General features: G+C 40.4%; 1 non-coding gene across 1 annotated transcript; it reads left to right on the top strand.

Moving 5' to 3' along the window:
• The first annotated feature begins 558 nt into the window (after nt 1-558).
• On the top strand, nt 559-631 carry trnac-aca (transfer RNA cysteine (anticodon ACA)). Its single transcript has one exon. It is a non-coding gene; the product is annotated as a tRNA-Cys (tRNA).
• The last annotated feature ends 5,743 nt before the right edge of the window (nt 632-6,374 follow it).

Here is a 6,374-nt window from a genome sequence, read left to right as displayed (position 1 = left end):
AAATCTTCAATCAGACTTTAAGCCCAGATACAGGTTTCATGTTTGGTCATTATATAATTCTGGACCCAAACATAGTGTATCTGGGGTCGCGAATTAAGCCAAAGAGAGTCTGACTCTTCTTCCCAGAAACAGCCCCAAGTCAGCCACCTCTATTCCCTGGTTCAGTTTTATATTTTTTTTAATTTATCAGGTCACTGTTGGTTTATCTATCTTTAGTGTGAACAGAGATGAAAATAAATGATATTGTTTGAAATCATTGTTGTGGTCCATGAGGATGTGGTATTTTGGGGAGACGTTTGGTTGTGGATTAGTGACTGGTATTGATGGAAAAGTGTATCCCATGAACACCTCTGTCCCTTGCCTTTCTATAAATGTTTCTGAGACGAAAATAATCCACATACGAGTTTTTTTTTTGGAAAAATCCTGCATTGAAAGGTGATGAAGACTGGACTGAAGTTTGACAGTGATTATCTTTATTGCTTGTTCAATTAGTGAACATCACTGCTATTAATCATGTCCGTGCTAACATCAAGTCTCTTGAGCATCAGGCTGCGCGTTGGGCCAGTGGCGCAATGGATAACGCGCCTGACTACAGATCAGGAGACTGTAGGTTCGAGTCCTACCTGGCTCGAGGGCAGTGTTGACTTTTATTACGCATTAAAAATGATTTCTCTGCGGCCGAAATAAGGTATGAGTTCTTAATCTGCAGGAACAAGAATGCGTTCATTAAATGTCCCCGAAAACATGAGAGTCAATATTCTAGCGTCGTCACAGGAGGGAAGCTGAATAGACGGACACGTTGGCCATGGGCACTTTTCCATTTCACAAAGCCACCGATCGCATCATTGTTGCTCGCGGGAATGCTCGTCTTTGAGCATTTTTTAAAACTCCTTTGCCAATGGAATCAGAGAAGAATGAAGAGTTAAATGTCCAACTAATCTTTATAGAGAGTGAGTTCCAGAGTCTAACACCTGCAGACTGATAAATTTTTCCGACAAATCTATTCAAAGCTTTCTGCATCTTGTCTGAAATCTACAAACCCTGGTGATCGATCAAGAGCAACTGTTTCCATCAATCTGTAATTCCATGCTTCCCATTATTTCCTACACGTCAATCATGTCTCCTCACAATCAGCTCTGCTCTGAGAAAAATAACCCCCACTTTGCCTCGGCCAGACCACTAAAAACATTCTTATGCAGGAAATCCAAAGTGTAACGTCGCTGTTTGTTTTGGTGAGCGTGTAGTAAGATTTACTTCGAATACATTAGCTAGGTTGACTTCCAGATTTTAAAACAGAGAGAAAATTAATCACAAAAGTAAGGCATGAAACGAAATGAACCAAATGTAGAATACCCACAGAGCTCAGCTATCCAAAGTAAACTTAATTATGCTTTTCAAAAAATACACAAGTCTGATAATTAAGCCCCATAAACACAGAATACAAATGAAACTGGTTTACAGCTCGATATTAGAGGGGCAAAAGATGAGAGACATGCACATCAGTGGCATCGGTAGGCACATTGAAAACCTTCGTGTAATTATGTGCGGCTGATACTTTGGAAATGGTTAACAAATTATTTCGGCTGTCAAATACCTTTTGAAATTCTTGCATTCGCTGAAATTTCTTGCCTGTTTTTAGCAATTCGGCGAGTGGAGCAGTCTCACTTCAAACAGTCAGCACAAACTTTCAGTAAAAGTGACTCAATCCGGTAAACTGTCATACTGCTCTTTTCGTCAACAATGTACAAACATCCCCCATAACTTTCGTTTTCACATCCCGTGGGGCTATTTGTCCGTGTTCAACGACATAGCCCAGGAAGGTGACTTTGGCTTTGGCTTTGGCAGATTCACTTTCAGCTCGGTTTGCAAACCAGTTTGACTTCCGTATTCGATCAATCAAGCCCGATAAATGCTGCAAATTTTCAATCCATGAGAGACTGAATGTCACCAGGCACAACACACACAAGACTGTTGTGTATCCGGCAATTACCTTGTCCGTTCACATCGAGGGCCTAACCGCCTGTACTGCGCTGTATTTTTCTATGTTCTATGTTCTATTTTCTTCTGGAACAGAACTGAATAACTTTATCAATATTAGACAACTTTTGAATTGTCCAATTTTATTTCAGGAACGTCCAATGCAGAATTACCTGAAATTGGTTCTTCCCAGTGTGTTGCAGTCAATATCACATTCTCCCCTTGCATTCGTTCTCTGCAAAAATATCATTAGGCATTTTCCCATCATACGTTCTGTGAGATTCCTTCATGCCAGGAGTTCTTATCAAGTAGCTAACCTCACTCAATTTCCTCTCAATTTGATAAGGTCTTCTAAACCTTGCTTTAAAGTTTCACCGATTAATGAAATTTAAATAAATACATTGTTCCCAGTGGCAAAATTCTGATTCTTTTGTTTCTCATACACTTCCTGCTTCACCATTTGCTGCGATACTTTTAAGTGCTGTCTCGACAACTCCCCAACATTATTTAGTCCAACTCTAAAACTTGACACATCGGCCAAATGCTTGGTCTCTGTAATCTGCCTTATTAATTTTTCCTTATTAAATTGTAATGGCCCTCTTCCTTTATGCCCAAAATTGGTTTCAGATGGTCTTAGTTTTGTGGATTCTTTCGATATATTTCAGATCGCAAACAGCACTGACGTAACTCCCTTATGGAAAAAATCTGGCTACTCTGAACAATAAAACCTCAACATAGTCTTTAATAATTGATGTCGCCTTTCCAGTGCACCCTATTATTCTAGATGGCACACAGTAGATTTGATTCGTTTTAATCCAAAGCTACCTATCTACTCCTTGGAAAGTTTGGATGTGAAGTTTGTCCCTTGATCTAATTGTATCTCTGATGGTAGTCTTCATCTAGTTTTTTTAAAACATCATAATTCTTCCTCAAACCTTTTAGCTGTCATATTGCACATTTGAACAGCATTTGGAAATCTCGTCAATACATCCATTTATGCTAATTAATACTTATTTCCATCTTTTATTGGATGTAGGGAACCTACATAATGCAGCAAGACAATTAAGACAGATTCCTTGAACGCTGCAATAGGAACAAAAGATGCAGGCTTTATTATTTCCCATGGTTTTCCGTTTAGTTGAAATGTATGACACTTCTGGCAAAATTCAACTATATTCATCTGCAATCCAGGCCAGTGAAAATGTCTTTGTATTTTAGCCCCCGTTTTCCTCACGCCTAATTCAATTTGTGGCACGTGTGGCACTCGCAGCACCACTTTTCTGTACCCTACTGGGAATAAAAAACATTCTGCCCATTTCTCTCTTGCTTGAATATATGTTGGTTTCTATTTGCTCCTTAACATATCATTTGCTAAGTAATATCACACAAGGATGCATTCACCCTCCTTCCAAATATATGTCTTCTGATCCAACTGCTTTAATTTTTTCAACTTTCTGCTGTAACTCAGTAGAATAGCTGAGCTGAATATACTTGCGTTTTTAACGTTTGTCCCCTGCTGTGTCCCACTTATTTGACAATAAAAAAAATGTAATCTTGATGCATTGTGTATGTTCCCTACATCCAATAAAAGATGGGAATAAGTATTAATTAACACAAATCGATGTAATCATATTTCAGCCTCCTAATCCTTGCCTTTTGATTTCTTCTGCTTCCGATTGTGACTCTGTGATTGTGTAAAGACACAATCTGGGAAAATTCCTTTATCAACGTCCTGCATTGCTACTCTTGCCTGCAGCTCGACTGGCTTTTCAACTGGAGTATGGAGCAGGCTAACCGGTGATTGAGCTATATCATTTGCAAGCACAAATTGTATTCTTGGAGCTGAGAGTTTGTCCAGAACTCCCACTACAAACTCTGGACTCTTTTCTGCCCACTCTAGCTTCACTGTACATCACTGAGCAATGTTTCGTCCCACCATGAATTCCTGAGTACATAGGTCTTCAAAAGTATATATTTCCCCATCCTTCTGCATCACAGATTGAGACGATCCTGTGCTCCTGAATATTGTTGCCTCTCTATCTGCTACTCCAGGCCAAGGTAAATAAACTTTAACTTTGCAGTTATATTTTTCAAGCAGATCTGTCACTTCCCCCTTACCAACCTCTGATCGGTTTGTGCACTCTGATGCAGCTTCCCAGCCTCCACTGTGCTTTCTATTATCATGCCAACAAAACATCCAGGCTTGTTTTGTTTTCCTGCATTTGACTTTACAGTGCTTTCCATAGTTCTCCAATACTAATTTCATGTGGCCTACTTTATTGCAATGAAAACCTCAGATCTTGATCCCTTCAAGGTTTTCCTATATATCCTGTGATAAGTTATCCTCATGATCTTCACAGAGATTTAACTTTCCCTTTCCACATGAGGATTTCTCTTTGCCCAATTTCTATCCCTTCGGCTTAAAATGATTCTGGAAGCCCATCCTTGTTTTATGGACCAGTTCATTACAATCACCCATTTCAGCTGCTATCCTTGTCGTTTTAACAATATGCTCTTCCAGAGTAATCTTATCTTCAGCTTTTATCTCCAGCGTTTAATGTGAATTCCATTAATAATTGCCAATTTCTGAAGTTCAATCTCTGTCTCCCTTTCTCTCTGCTCTTCTGCTCTCTGTTCTTCGAATCGTACCTGAAACTGCTTGAAATCTACTGTCTTTTCCTTATCTCTCGCGTCTAACTCAAGCTGCTTCATATTCAATTAACATTTAAACATCTCTGCAAATTCTCATGAATTTTCCAGCTGAGTTAAATGCTGAGCTACTGCGGGCAATGACCTCTCCTTTCCTCACAGAAAGAGGCAAATACAACCCCAGCGTTTCTGCTTATTCCAGAAGCCTGGCCTGAATCAGTTTTTTTTGGTAAAACTGCCAACTTTACGTTGTCCCTAGCCAGACAACTCTTTGTACTAAATGAGACACTGCTTTCCCAAGAACTGTCTACGACAATCCAAATCAACACCCGAAATAAAGACACAAGCACAAACCGGGCGAGCTAATCGCTCACTGAACTTATGGCTCTCTGGGTAATCATCACTCATAGCCATGCATCAGGGGTCGTGAATCGGATTTTACAGCCTGCACTGGTAAATCTTTTTAAGAGATCGCCAACATCAGATTTAAAGGACAGAATTCCGAGAAATGAAATGAGAATTGGAATGTATCACCATTACTTGTTTAGCACAATAGGGGTGCGGTTAATCTCTCTCGTGTCACGAATCCTGATGCATCCATTGCGTCCACTCTCTCAACTGCCTTGATTTAAGTACTGAATATGTTGCCCCTGTATCTACCGAATGCGCACCTTCCACATATAATACATTTTCCCTTGAGACTAAAATTCGCTTCTTCTTATCAACACCTCAATGTCAGGGTCCTGAAACATTCGAGTTCCTTTCCCGATACGGAGTTGTTTTTTTCCCCATTCCTTGACTAGTGATATGTTAGCTTACTGGCCTTGTAAGTCTGCCAGCAGTTCGGGTTAATTTTACTTTTGTTTTGTTTTTGTCTGCAAAACTTGCCTCTGCAAAGTCAGGTTCTTACTTCTTTGTTTCCCTGTGCTTTTATTGGTTTCAAAATAAATGCTAATTTTCCATTACAAAGGACATCACGTTATTTTTAAAGGTCGCTGCAACAGCGAGGGCCGAAGTGCCTGCACTGCATTGTAACGTTCTATGTTGTAAGCTACATTTCCTGCTGGTTTCTCATGTCTCTCCTCAATGTGGAAGTTTCCAGTCACATCTTCCAGAGATTTGTCTGCACTTCGTTCAATAGAGGCAACTGTATTTCCTGCTCAGAATGTGATCTCTTTGCAATGGAGAGAGGAAAACAGAGTCGGTGACAAAGCTGAGATCACTTAGGTTCTGTCCAGAATCAACAAAAACTATCCCGATCTTCCAGTCTCCTGTAACTTCAACATTACACTGTTTTCCCACCCTTCAAGCACTCTGTCTGTATTCCTGATGAGGGGCTGTTGCCCGAAACGTCGATTTTGCTGCTCCTCGGATGCTGCCTGAACTACTGTACAATTCCAGCCACACTCTAATCGAGACACTGTGTTCCCAGGCCACTATTCCAGTCTCTGGTTTGCTGCAGTGCTCCTTCAGGGAATAACTCAAGCTGGAATACCTTCAACTCATTTTATACAGACAGACCATGCAAACGTTAGGACCCAACATCGAGTTCAATCATTTTAGAACCCGTCCGCCCTCTTCCACATTCTCCACCCACCCGTCCATCCCATCAGTTCCGAAGACAGATCGTTGGACTCGAAATGTTAACTTTCCTTTTCATGAGATATGGACACTAGCAGTTGATTTTGTTCAGACCTTTTGGCTTTACTTCAGGGAACTTTGCTTGTCCGTTGCAATCGCCAGACTGC

The sequence above is a fragment of the Hemiscyllium ocellatum genome, unplaced genomic scaffold (assembly GCF_020745735.1).
Source record: "Hemiscyllium ocellatum isolate sHemOce1 unplaced genomic scaffold, sHemOce1.pat.X.cur. scaffold_184_pat_ctg1, whole genome shotgun sequence".
In the NCBI taxonomy this organism is placed as follows: Eukaryota; Metazoa; Chordata; class Chondrichthyes; order Orectolobiformes; family Hemiscylliidae; genus Hemiscyllium; species Hemiscyllium ocellatum.
This window is presented reverse-complemented; position numbering and strand designations above follow the sequence as displayed.